The sequence below is a fragment of the Dendrobates tinctorius genome, unplaced genomic scaffold (genome assembly GCF_039654945.1).
Source record: "Dendrobates tinctorius isolate UK_male_01 unplaced genomic scaffold, ASM3965494v1 ptg000040l, whole genome shotgun sequence".
In the NCBI taxonomy this organism is placed as follows: Eukaryota; Metazoa; Chordata; class Amphibia; order Anura; family Dendrobatidae; genus Dendrobates; species Dendrobates tinctorius.
The window spans coordinates 9,041,665-9,056,765 of record NW_027361708.1 but is presented as its reverse complement, the minus strand read 5'-3'; positions in this window follow the sequence as shown (position 1 = coordinate 9,056,765).

Below are 15,101 nucleotides of genomic sequence, written 5' to 3'. Positions count from 1 at the left end.
GTTTTAAATTAACCATATACCTTCATGGCCTAGTTACTTCATGTTGAAAATGCACTATGCACTTTATGTCTTTTTATATCAATCATGACAAATTTGGCCATATAATAACGAATGGATTTCTGGTAGTATGATAAAAAGCAGTGGGATAATTGATTATATGAAATAATGCACTGCATGGTATATTAAATAGAAAATTGTATATTTTTTCTCTGCTTTTGAAAATCCCCCCTTTTTTTGGAGTGAAACCTTATATATTGTCTACTGTGCATGTTGATCTGCTTCCTCAGTAGGAATTTTTTATCGTTCTAATTTGGAATCATGTTGGTGTCTTTTTGACTTAATAAAAATCATATATTTAATAAGAATTTAGCTTTGGAATCTTTTCTTAAGTAGAATTTTTTGGTATCATGATGAATAAAGTTCATTTTCTCTCAGGTGCCACACTTTCAGTATAGTGTCAGGACACTTTCATAATGCTATTAACCTGTAGATGAGAGTTGGGGAAACTCCAACCCTTGGGAATACTCACATAGACAGTAATGCTTTAGTCACTGGCCCTGTTTTGATGGCTCCCTACCCTTTAACTCCTCACTACACTGCACATGAACACATGCACGGTTCATAACTAAATCCTGTGGCGCATGCAATGAAGAATACATCATGATTCCAACCAGGGTGAGGCTATGTGCACACGTTGCAGAATTCCAGCTGGAATTCCGGAATTCCATTCCCCGAGAAAACTGCATTTTAAATTTCCGTGATTTTCCCGTGGAAAAACAAGCGATTTGGATGCTTAATTAGCTTGCAGAATGCTAGCGTTTTCCATGCGATCTGTAGCATCGCTTGGAAAACTGATTGACAGGTTGGTCAGACTCGTCAAACATAGTGTTTGACGAGTGTGACCAACTTTTTACTATTGAGGCTGCCTATGCGGCATCAATAGTAAAAGACAGAATGTTAATAATAATAAAAAAAAATAAAAAATTGTGTTTTTCTCACCTTCCGACGCCCTGCGCAGCCTTCCCGATCATCGCGATGGTCCCGTTCCCAGTGATGTTTTGCGACAATGACATTTGATGACATCGCGGTCTCGCGAGACCGCTACGGTGTCGCAAGAACGCAACGTTATCAAAGGTCATTTTTGCAATGCATTACTCGGAACGGGACCTGCCGGGAGGATCGGGAAGGCTGGGGACCCTGCAAGGGACATCGGAAGGTGAGAATATGACAATTTTTTTATTTTAATTCTTTTTTTTACAGGGATATGGTACCCAGAGCCTGGAGGAGAATTTCCTCTCTTCTGGACTGTGGGTACCATCCGCAAATGTTCTGTTTACTTTTTGCATAGTGGGCACAGCCACATGCGGAAAGTAAGCAGAATAATGCATTCCAATGTGTGCGGAATCACCACAATTCCGCAAAATTAATGAGCATGCTGCGTATTTTTCTGTTATGCGATACCACCACAGGAAAATCCACAGCATTAGCACAGCATTGCGGAATCCCATTGGAATGCATGGGTTGCTGTTTTTTTGCATTTTCGCGGGTAAAACGTGTGTTAAAAACCGCTGCGAAAATGCGAAAAAAATGCAACATGTGAACGCAGCCTTAGAGTAAAGGTACTGTCACACTTAGTGATGCACCAGCTATATGACGCGGTCAGGATCGCTGGTGCATTGCTAAGTGGTCGCTAGTGAGCTGGCACACAGGCAGATCTCACCAGTGACACAGCAGGGGTCGGCGGTCACTACTTACCTGTCAGACGAGGTGATCCTGATGTCCTCCCTCCCGCGTCCACGCGTCGCTCGTCAGCGCTACAGGAAGCCCAGCAGGAAGCTGATGACGAGAAACGGCCCAGGACGTTCTCGCGCGATCAGTGATAACCAGCGGGGGAGCGGTCGGAGGTAAGTATCAGACATAGCGATATCGCTAGCAATATCGCTATAACGTCACAAAAACCAGTGACGTTATAGCGATATTGCTAGCGATATCGCTTAGTGTGACAGGCCCTTAAGGAAGTTCTTTGTGGGCAGAATTAGAGCTCTCTGCATTATTGACCCAATGATGATGAAGCCTGCATTTGCTGTGTCTGCTTTTTGATGTGTACACAGCCCCATTATATCATATGTAATATATATGCACCAGCCCCACTGTCTCCTATGTGATGTGTATACAGTCATGGCTGAATGTGTTGGCTCCCTTGAAATTGTTCCATAAAATGAAGTATTTCTCCCTGAAAAATTATTGCAATTACACGTTTTGTTATACACATGTTTATTTTGTGTATTGGAACAACACAAAAAAAAGGATAAAAAGGCAAATTGGACACAATTTCACACAAAACGTCAAATATGGTAAGAACAAAATTGTTGGCACCTTAACAAATTTGAAGGGTAAACAACTTTGTTTCATGCATGTAATGCTCGTTCAAACTAACATATGGCAAGTAACAGGGAGGGGAAATATGAAAATCACACCTGAAACCAGAAATCCTGCTGATGGACTTCTCCAGGGCCAGATGTTTCTCTCGGCTCCAACATCTCCAGCTCTGAAACAGGCTCCAACTCCCACATGTTGCTTTCTTATCTGAAATATAGAAATTATAAATATTACAAAACATATGTGCAGAAATTCTTGGCAAGAGACATTCAAAATGCTGCCCTTATGAATGCAGCTCAATTATGGAAGCAATAAATATAAAGCACTTCAAATATAGATTTCTCCTTTTTCAGTCCCTGCATCTCCACTTCTGCTTGTCAGCTCCTTCCTATACACATCATACATTGTAAGATGACCTTATTTTTGGGTTGCTCATGTCAAATTGCCAGATGAATAAATGTTAGATTGTGTGACCCCCTGGGACACTTGTCCGGTATACAAAACAATAATCAATGTAATGATAGCAACAAACTTGATCAAAACACATTTTCCTGTGCAGGACAGTATTGCTGTGTACCTATAAATTGGATGCTATATGGATGGTTTGTGTGCATTCCAATTTTTCCCTTGCATCTATAGACTTAAATGGGTGAGTCACATATGATTTACAGAGGCCATGTTGACACATTCAGTATTTGGTCAGTATTTTACATCAGTATTTGTAAACCAAGACCAAGAGTGGGTGAAAAATGAAGAAGTGGTGACATGCTTCTATTATGTTTTTCCTCTAATGGTTCCACTAATGATTTTGACTTACCTATACTGATGTAAAATACTGATCATACACTGAACATGACCTAAAATTGAGCATGCTGTGATTATTTTTTTTCACACACCCCTATTAGATGTGAGAAATTTGTTCATATGAATTGCCTCATTGAATAGCATTGGTTCATGTGCAACACCTTATTTATAGGACAACATGCACCTGATTTATACAGTCGTGTGCACAAGACCTAAAGCACTAATATATCAAAAGGTATAAATAAAGTGTACAATTTTGCACACTTCAGCAAAAGGATAAGCTATCAGCACACTATAAATGGTTATTTTACTGGCACAAATATGCCTAACAATGTTTTGACTAGAGATGAGGAAACCTTTCAAGGTTCGGTTCGGATTGGGCTTTCATCCTGATGTTCGCCTAACAGTTCGTTGAACATATCCGAACCCTGAGCTGCACTGAATTAGGTGGGATGCAAAACCAAACAAATAGACAACACCTTCAACGGGGCCAAAAAGCTGCCAAAACAACTCAAATTAGGGGCAGACACAAAGAAAAGTGGCATCAATTGGCCGACAGTAGAAATTTGATAATGGCACAACAGCAGTCAGCCATGGGCCTGGTATGAGGTATCAGGATCTGAGCCAGCATTTACAGCTTTTAATTTAAGTTTAAATTAAGACAAAGTGGCTGAGGGACCAGTGTAGCTTGCTGAGCTGGGAGCTCTAATACCTCATGCAATAGCTCAAACTGCTTTTTGCTCAGCAGCAGTAAGTTCGCTCAAATATCAGCTTGCTAGACCACCAATGTTAGAAAAATTTAAGGATAGTAACTTTGGTTGTTGACTGATCAATTTACCCACAGTAGAAATTTTAGAATGGCTCAGTAGCAGTCAGCCATGATTCATGCATGAGGTAACATGGTCTGAGACAGCATTTAGACCTTTAAATCAAAGTTTCAATTACAATGCGGTGGGTAACTGATTGGTGCAATCCTTTTTTGCTGGAAGTCCTAATGCCTCATGCACCAGCTCAATTGTTTTTTTCTCAGCCACAGTCAGGTGGCACAAATATCAGTTTCATAGACTACTATTGGTAGAAAAATGTAAAAATAGTAATACAGGTAGTTGATTGATCAATTGACCCACAGTAGAACATTTTATAATGGCACGGAAGTAATCAGCAATGGGGCATGCTTGAGGTACCTGGGTCTGAGTCAGCATTTACAGCTTTGAATTTTGGTTGAAATTAAGAGGTGATTGAGGGACCGGTATAGGTCTGCTGTGCTGAGAGCCTTGCCAAATTCAGGCAACATACGTGAAGTAGACCCAACTTGGAGTACAAATATTTCCCCAAATTATTGCCACAAACCATTAAAGTATCATCAATTTACTCAGAGTAGACATAATACAATTTCACATTTTTTTCAAACTTCTGTCATTATACAGTTTACTGGACTCCCTTTGGCAGCTGCACAGTAGTATTATGATCATTTTTATTATTATAGTGCCATTTATTCCATGTCGATTTACATGTGAAACAACAAGGAAAATATTTTTAAACAGTACAAGTCACCAACTGGTACTGGAAGTGAGAGGACCCTGCCCGTGAGTGCTCACAGTCTACAATGGATGGGTAAGGATACAATAGGTGAGGGTAGAGATGCTTGTGCAGCGGTATGGTGGAGCGATGGCTAGTGTAGGTTGTAGGCTTGTCAGAAGAGGTGGTTTTTCAGGCTCCTTTTGAAGGTTCCTATGGTAGGCGAGAGTATGATATGTTGTGGTACACGGCTTCAGAGTATAGGGGATCTACAAAGGAAATCTAGAATTTGATTGTGGTTAGATCTCGTGAGGTTTGGAGGTTGCGTGCAGGTAAGTACCAGGAGACTAGGTCACAGATGTATGGAGGAGACAGATTGTGGATGGCTTTGTATGCCAAAGTTAGGGTTTTGAACAGGAGTCTCTGGGCAATGGGAAACCAGTGCAGGGATTGACAGAGGGAAGTATCTTGGGAATAGCAGGGTGACAGGTGTATTAGCTGGGCAGCAGAGTTTAGGATAGATTGGATGGGTGTGAGAGTGTTAGAAGGGAGGCCACATAGCAGGAGGTTGCAGTAGGTGAGGCAGGAGATGAAGAGGGTATACACTTGTGTTTTTGTAGATTCATGGTTGAGGAATGTGCGGATCTGGAAGTTATTTTTGAGTTGAAGTCGACAGGAAGTGAAAAGGGCTTGGATTTCAGATATGAACGAGAGATCAGAGTCAAGCTTGCGGGACTGTTGAAAGTGGGCAGCCATTGACTTTGATGCACAGGTCAGTTGAGGTGGTTTAATCAGATGGTGGAAAAATGATTTTATCCATGTTAAGTTTTAGAAATCAAGCAGAGAAGTAAGATGAAATAGCGGATAAATATTTTGGGATTCTGGTTAGTATGGAGGTAATGTCAGGTCCAGAGAGGTAGATCTGTGTGTAATCAGCATATAGGTGATACTGAAAGCTGTGAAACTCCATGAACTTCCCCAGTTCAAAGGTGTAAATGTAGAAGAGCAAGGGTCCTAGAACTGAACCCAGGAGGACACCGACAGATAGGAAGCGAGATGAGGAGGTGATGTGTCAGTGGGGGACACTGAATGTCCTGCATGTTAGGTATGAGGAGATCCAAGAAAGGGCCAGGTCTGTGATAATAGAAAAAATTGGGAGTCCGGCTCAACAGGACTGGATTTTTCTTTTCTTTTTCTTTTTTCAAAAGAAAATATAGTGCATACAAAAGAAAATTTTCAGGTCATATCGACCATGAAAATTTTCTTTTGTATGGTCTATATTTTATTTTGAAAAAGATAAAGAAAAGAAAAATCCAGTCCTGTTGAGCCAGACGGCAATTTTTCTATTATTTTTGATGGGAGGCCAGGGCGAGGCCGGTGTCTGAGCCCCAGGTAGATGAGCACAGAGCAACTGAGTGAGCTGGAAACAAGTTTTTGTCAGGTCTCTGATGCCAAGAGATGAGAGAATCTGTAGCTATAGGGAATGGTTCCATTGTATTAAGGGAAGATGACAGACCCTTCAGGAGGAAGATAAAATAGTGTCGCTTGGATGTGGCAGTTGGTAGGTTGTTGGTACATTAGTCAGGACAGTTTAAGTGGAATGGTGCTGTTGAAAGACAGATTGTAAGTGGTCAAAAAGTGAACAGAAGGAGAAGTGGGAGGACAGTTCAAATTGGACGTGTTGTTCCAGTAGTTTTGAGGCATAGGGAAGAAGTGATATGTGACGATAGCTATACACAAAGGGTGGGTCAAAAGAGGGCTTTCTGCGGATGGGTGTGTATTTTAAGTATGAGGGGAAGACAACAGTTGTTAGTGATTGGCTAAAGAGGTGGGATAAGGTTGGGTTGAAGACTTTGGTAAGGTTTGGATTGAGGTGGGATGGAAATGAGTCAAGTTCACAGGTGATGAGATGCGATTTAATGTAAAGAGGAAACTTGATCTTCAGTGATTGTGGAGAAGTTGTTTTTGGAGGAAGAGAGTTGAATATTTGAGGAGGTGCTGTGGGAGCTTTAGGCAAAAGCTTTGCCTTATGCTGTTAATTTTCTGATTGAAGAATTAGGCAAAGTCTTCAGCTGAGATCCGTGGAGAGGGAGGGAGAGCTAGGGGACGGAGGAGAAAATTGAAAAGTACTGAATAGCTGATTTTGGCTGTGAGACAGGGATGATATGAGAGAGTAAGTTTGTTTTGCTGAATTGAGTAATTGCACAGCATTTTGATAACTTCTGTTACTGGATGGGCTACTCGACCCCCTTCTTTTGGCAGCCACACAACATTAAGCCTTACCAATGAGGGTCAGAAAGAGCATGTTCTTCAGTGGATGATAAGCTCTGCATCAAGTGTCCTCTCCTCCTCTTTCCCTATCTTTACACCACACACAATACAGTCCTCAGAAGTTGCCCTCAAATTACCCTTCCTTCCCCCCTCAACTTATCTCTCCAGCCACCCAACTGTAGGGAACCACAGATGGGTGAGTCTATTCTATTCAATTTTTTACAAGTATGCTCCAAAGTTTCTCAGGCTCAAGAAAGTGTCTGCAACAGTGGTCAACATTTTTTTGCTTGAATCTGGGGCCAGCCAAAATAGGATCCGAGCTGAATCCAGATCCTCATCACCAGATGTTAACAACCAGGGCTGGAGATGATCCTGATGAGACTGATAACTGTGCTGTTAGGGCAGGAAGAGGAGGAGGGTGACTTTCAGGGAGAGGAGTGTGAGAGCAGAGAGGATGACGATGAGATTGTAGATAACACTTGTTGTAAACTCAGAGGTATGCCAGCTGAGTAGCTCAGCAGAGGAGGTAAAGGAGGAAGAAGATGAAGAGGTGATGTTGCGGCTTCTCAGGCAGACATAAAGCGGTGCAACCATGACAAGCAATGCATCCTCAGCTCCAACTCTGCTTGCGGCCAGCACTGGTTACGAGTGTCCAGTTCACAAGGGTGACAAGAGTTGCCTAGCCTGGGCATTTCTTGAGACTGCAAAGGATGACCCAACACACGTTATCTGTCAAATTAACAAAAAAAACTTAGTAGAAGTAAAAATTGAAATAATTAGACAGCTATATGCATGAACCATCACATGCGCGATCAACATGCCTTAGTGTGAGAATCTCACTGCTAAAATGCAAACTAGAGGGCCTCGTCAATCACCGGCCATCCCATCACCCCATATGCTGCTTCTTCCTCCTCTTTCACCATTTCAAGTGTTTACATACAGGTCTATGGCTGCAAAAACTGCAATTGTTTACCATTCACAGTCAGGGTGAGTGAGAGCTGGACAGCTTTTACGGAATTAGACATGACTGCTGCTTTTGTGTCACCTAGCACAACACATAATTCTCAATCCATCATAACATCTCCACTTGCACATCACTCACAGTCCAGCAGTTTTTCCTGGTTTCCGTACTCCACCCTCTCACAGCACAGCAGCCAGCTTTCCGGTCCCGCAGTTTTGGTCACATAAAAGAATATTTAATCATACACATGCCAAAGCTAAGAGCTTGAACTCCACCATCTCCAATTTGGAATTATCTTCAACATAATGCCTGCACTCTTATGGTTAAAAATAGTGCTGACTACAGGGATGCCACTCTGTTAAATCTGCAGTACAAGAGTAAATTTTGCCAGATGCTTCTCCCCTTGGAAGGTGACAAATGCATGCTGGAGTATCTAAACATGCTTGTAGCAATGAGGGACACAGTGTGCATTGCAGTTATAGACTTCCAAACCCGGCTATGTCGAGTCATCAGTGCAATAACATTAGCAGCAGTGTAAGTGGCAGAGACAACATGGCCGCTTTGTAGTTAGCAATGTAGCCTTGCAGCACTTGGGTCCAGGGTTCAGACCACACCAAGGAAAACATGTGCAAGGAGTTTGTATGTTCTCCCCATGTTTGCGTAGGTTTCCTCCAGGTGTTTCTTCCCACACTCCAAAGACATATTGATAGGAAATTTACATTGTGATTCCCAGTTGGGACACTGCCGAAAATGTGTCAGAAGCACTGTGTAATTAATGATGCTATATAAGTGAGTAAAATAAATAATAAAAAAAAATGTGAGGCGTTACTCATATATTTTAGACCAGCCCGTGCTTTAGACCAGCAGAAAAGAGTGCAAGCCTGAGAAGTAGTGAATGCCTGGAGAAGATGATGCAGGAATATCTCAACCTCAAAAAATGGAAAAGGTGACTTGAGCTCACCTGCCACGCTTTGGAGGTTTTGTCATGCCCGGCAGCCAGTGTTCTCTCAGTACGTGTCTTCATTGCCTCTGGTGATGTCCTGACGACTATCCCCTGAAAGTGTAGACCCCTAACTTTTGTCAAGATGAACAAGTTATGGGTCTCCATTAACTTTTGCACCTCAGTTACAGACTGCACAGACTAGGCGATGGTGTCATTTTTGGTATACTGCATTTATATTGCAATATTGCAATCTGTCACACATTAGTCATGACTTCTGTGCTTGCTGTTGCTACTGCTTCTGATGTTACTAACAATTTTAAGAAATGTAGAGACTACAAGTCTCCATCTGGTTGGCTGCCAGTAGTGGAAGGGGTGTCAGTGCCGCATTATGCTATTTCTACTCTGGGGAAATTGATAAAGTCTGTTGATTACTGTGTGGAAAAATGGCGCTATTTAAATGAGTAAAATAACTATAAAAATAAAATAAATTGATGCCGCTTTTGTGGTGTTTGCCCCCAAATTTTGAAAATGTTTAAGTCTCCTTCATGGGTCTTGCCTCAATTTGGTAGGGCTCTCAGACAACCAGGCCTACACCTGTCACTCATCCAGGTGTTACTGATTAATTTTTAAGCTAGAAATGCCGTTCCAACCCCTGTCCCATGCTAAAATATGGCCTTCTGGCTGGATCACACAGTTAGCACAAAGGATTTATTATAATAAAATGCATCCTGCTTTCTGTAACACGCTATTTGTATAAACAATTTAGATTCCGAAATGTGAACTCCTAGCTTGAGAAAAAATAGTAGCACTAAATATTTATATACTGTGGCCTTGTTTCAGGACCACGGTATTAACCCAAAAAATTAATATTTTCACCAGTGCATACAGGCAACTTTTGCACTTTATAGGTGAGTAATAATCCATTTAATTGTACCGCTACTATGTGTTCCCTTAGCAGCATCTGCCCAGAATATGATGCTATGACTCTGTATCCATTTTCAACTTAAATATGTTAATCTTCTTGGCATCTATCTTTGCATTCATATACAATTGTACTTTATATTTTTTGCCACCAAAATATACAGCTCTGAGACCACTGCAAAATTTTCAGTTTGTCTGATTTTTCTCTTTATAGGTATACTAGCTGCAGAGCCCGGCGCTGCCCGGGCATAGTAACTAACTGTGGTTAGTTATAACAAATTATAATTATCCTCCATCCCATAGTCCCATGCCCATATACCCATCATACAAAACCACCATCCCATAGGCCCGTGCCCATATACCCATCATACATATCCTCCATCCCATAGTTGAGTGCCCATATACCCATCACACATCTTCCATCCCATAGTCCCATGCCCATATACCCATCATACATATTCTCAATCCCATAGTCCCATGCCCATCATACATATTCGCCATCCCATAGTCGAGTGCCCATATACCCATCACACATCCTTCATCTCACAGTCCCGTGCCCATATACCCATCATACATATCCTCCATCATATAGTCATGTGCCCATATACCCATCATGCATATCCGCCATCCCATAGTCCCGTGCCCATATACGCATCATACATATCCACCATCCCATAGGCCCGTGCCCATATACGCATCATACATATCCTCCATCCCATAGTTGAGTGCCCATATACCCATCACACATCTTCCATCCCATAGTCCCATGCCCATATACCCATCATACATATTCTCAATCCCATAGTCCCATGCCCATATACCCATCATACATATTCGCCATCCCATAGTCGAGTGCCCATATACCCATCACACATCCTTCATCTCACAGTCCCGTGGTCATATACCCATCATACATATCCTCCATCATATAGTCATGTGCCCTTATACCCATCATGCATATCCGCCATCCCATAGTCCCATGCCCATATACCCACCATACATATCCTCCATCCCATAGTCCAGTGCCCATATACCCATCACACATCCTCTATCCCATAGTCTCGTGCCCATATACCCATCATGACATCATCATCACCACGGCAACCGTTATGACATAACCGTCACCATTGCAACCTATTAAGACATCATCGTCACCATGACAACCATTGTGACAGCATCTTCACCATTGCAACCTATTATGACATTAGCGTCACCATGGCAACCATTATGACATCACAGTGAGGGGCGGGGCTTGCAACCTATGATAACATCAGCGTCGCCATGGCAACCATTATGACATCATAATGAGGGGCGGGGCTTGATACACACACACTTTTCCCCATTATGCAGATAGGGGCAAAATTGTTTGGTGAATTGGAACGCGCGGGGGTTAAAATTTTGTCTCACAACATAGCTTATGATGCTCTCGGGGTCCTGACGGTGTGGATGCCAATCCCGGACATACACACACACACACACACACACACATACATACATACACACCCACATTGAGCTTTATATATTAGATTTTTGAGTAAAATGTAAATTGCTCTTTTATTCTATAAACTACTGACAACATGTTTTTGAATTTCCAAGCACTAAATTTTGTATTTATTCTCAGAAAATGAGAAATGGTCAAAATAACAAAAACATGCAGTGCTTGCAGACTTCAAATAATGCTAGAAAACAAGTTCATAATCATTTATAAACAAGAATACTAATGTTTTTAACTCAGGAACAGTTCAGAAATCAATATTTTGTGGAATATCCATGATTTTAAATCACAGCTTTCATGCGTCTTCACTGCTTTCAACCAGTCTTTCACACTGCTTTTGAGTGACCTTTTGCCACTCCTGCTACAAAACTGTAAGCAGTTCTTTGTTTGATAGCTTGTGACTATCCATCTTCCTCTTGATTACATTCCAGAGGTTTTCATTGGGGTTCAGGTCTGGAAATTGGGCTAGTCATAACAGGGATTTGATGTGGTGGTCCTTCATCACACACTGATTGACCTAGCTGTGTGGCATGGCACATTGTCCTGCTGGAAAAACCAGTCCTCCGAGTTGGAGAACATTGCGCGAGCAGAAGTAATCAACTGTTTTTTCAGGATAACCTTGTATGCGGCTTGATTTATGCATCCTTCACAAAGATTAACCTGCCCAATTCCAGCCTTGGTGAAGCATCCCCAGATCATCACTGATCCTCCACCAAATTTCACAGTGGGTGCAAGACACTGTAGCTTGTACGCATCTCCAGGTCTCCGTCTAACCATTGTACAACGAGGTGTTGGGCAAAGATGAAAATTAGACTCATCAGAGAAGATTACCTTACTCCAGTCCTCTACGGTCCAATCCTTATGATGTTTGGCAAACTTCAGCCTGGCTCTACTTTGCTTCTCATTAATGGAAGGCTTTTTCTACCTTTACATTACTTGAGCCCTGCCTCTAGGAGCCTGTTACAAACTGTTCTTGCCATGCACTTCACCCCAGCTGCTATTTGCCATTCCTTTTGTAGGTCACTTGAAGTCATCCTGCGGTTACTGAGTGACATTCGAATAAGATAATGTCATCCCGGTCAGTGGAGAGTCGTTTTTGCCTTCTGCCGGTCTACAGCTTTGTTGTCCCCAATGTCTGCTGCTTGACCTTGTTGTAATGGATTGCCGTCTTAGAAATTTTAAGGATGGAGGCAACATGACGCTCACTGTATCCCTCTGCTAGTAAAGCCTTAATTGAGCCCTTCTTTTCCTCACTCAAGACTTTTCTTTTCAACTCCTTTGGCATGGTTAAAGGTTTTTTTTTTCATTCCTATTACTTTTAGGGTATTACTAGCACTTGTTTTGCCATCCAGCTTGTCCTTTTGCAAAAGGATTGTGTACACCACAGCAGGATTTTTTATACTTTCCTTCGTTAGATAAAATTTGGTTCAGGTGATCACCTAATCAGAAGCACATTAAGTAGAATGAGGTTTACTCTGGTTGGAATTCAGCTGACACTGGAATGGAATGGCTGTCAGACATGTAGAGAAGCTGATTTTTATAAAACTGTGCAGTGGTCTCTTAAGTTTTGCCAGAGATGTATATTCCTATGCCTTTGACCTTACATATGATGAATTTACAGTGTTTCTGATAGCTCCCCCTGGGAATTATCTTTCTGCAATCCTCTGTGATTTATATTGGACTGTTTTGGCATCTAAAAATATATATGCATTGTACTGTCATTTAGTGCTAGCTGCCTGTTTATGCTGTCACATTGTTAGGGTGGGCGGAGTGCACTAAATAAAATACAAAATAAAGTGCAATCGCAACCCGGGGTCCGCCGTGCAGAGATGAACCTGCTGCTAGTATGAACAATGACGGAAACAAAACAGCGAGTGTTACCTTAAACACACTGTGCTAACGCCACACAGTGTGAACGAAACACTGAGTGCCAAGCTCAGTACCCTCCCAGAGAGATATTGCACTAAGAAAGCTAAGTACTATATCCTGTTACCTTCACAGAGGGGAAGCATAAGGATTGAGCTTGCTATGTAACTGACTTGTGCTAACCGCACACATGAACGAAACAGATGCTAAGCCAAGCGGCTCGTTACCCCAGTCCTGACACTACTGAACCTACAGTTTTGTGCAAATTAATTGGGGCAAAGCAAAAAACACATATTTTTGAATATTTAATAATAAAATGTTATAATGCACTGTTACATACTAATTTTAGTAAGAAATATGTCCTCCTTTAGCAGATATGAGATTTTCAATGCGTTTTGGCATTGATTCTACCAAGTTTTTGCATAGATTCTTCAATTCCTCATCATGGAACCACACTTGTATGGCACTTTTCATCATGCGTTCTTTGGTTGTACAGTCCATTTTGCCAAGACGTTTCTATAGGATTTAAGTCTGGTGAAATGCCAGGTCAGTCCAGCACTATTACTTTATTTTCTTTCAGGAATTTCTTCACACACTTGGAATTGTGGCATGGAGCCAAATCTTGTTGGAATGTCCCTTCAAATTTATGCATGAATGGCACAATAAAACGTTTTAAAACGACTATGTAATTGGATGAATTAATTCATCATACCATCGACAGGAAATAAGCTCCCTGTACCATCAGCTGTAAAAAAGCCCCAAAACATCTGTTTGTGAGGGTGTTTTACAGTTTGTTGAAGATGATCAGGTCACAATAGTTCATTTTTGCTTCTTCTAACAACACTTCCTCTGTACCCTTGAACAAAAAGAATGGTTTCATCACTGAAAATGATGTTTTTCCACTGGCTAGTTGTCCAAGATTTATATTTTTGTTTGACCATGCAAGTCGTTTTGCCTTCATTAGAGATGTCCGAAGTTGTTTCTTTACTGGCTTTGTTGCAATACAACCAACTTCCAGAAGCCTGCGCCATACAGTCAAATCACTAATATCAATACCTGCAGCGAACAAGTCTCTTTGGAGGTCTTTACTTGTTTTTCTTGCATTAATTTTACTATTTCTGATAAGTGTTTTATCAGTTCTTGGTGTCATATTCCTTTTTCTTACACATTTCCCTTTTTGTTTTGGAGAAAACGATCCAGTTTCTGTTAGGCGTCGGATTCCTGGGTCTGCACAACAGGAATCCAGAGCCGTACATCTAGCAGTCTCCCATTCCCCTCCGACTGCTCAGGGACCTGCTCAGCAATCCCGGTGATCCAGGCGTCCTGCTCAGACTCGCTCTGTGAGCCTGGATGTTGCCACCACCTCTGGTGCAGCAATGGTAGCGCAACCTGCTCTGCAGGGAACCGCTCCAGAGGCTAAGTCCTCTCGCCGTGCTGCTGGGCATGCCCGCAAGATGACCTCTCAGTGGAGAGCAGGGGTCACATGCTCAGGTCCTGTGTCGGATCTGATTGGTCCTTCCCAGAGTTTTGGAAGTTCCCGGAAGCGCATGACTATAAAAAGCCCGCATGGCAGCTCGGCCATGCGCTAGTGTAGACTTATTATGCTATGTGTGAATGGTGATGGATGCATGTGTCTGGTGACTGACTTATTTGAAACCCCTACCCTCGGATATTACGAATGGTGACAGAGTGTTGGTTTAGTCAGCGCCAGGTAGTGGCTAGCTATGCGCCACTGAGCTACCATACCATACACTAGTGTCCATCATTGACCGCTTCTCCGGCACTGACGTTAAGCGGCCTCAGTTTACGCCACGCTGCAGTCAGCAGCATCTCTTGGGGTTCGCGGCTGCGACGCCACACGCTGGTGGCCTGTGAGGTTAACAGGTCTGGCGCTTACACCTTATTTCCTGTATGGCGTCTCTGTGCCTGTAACAAAGCCGCGC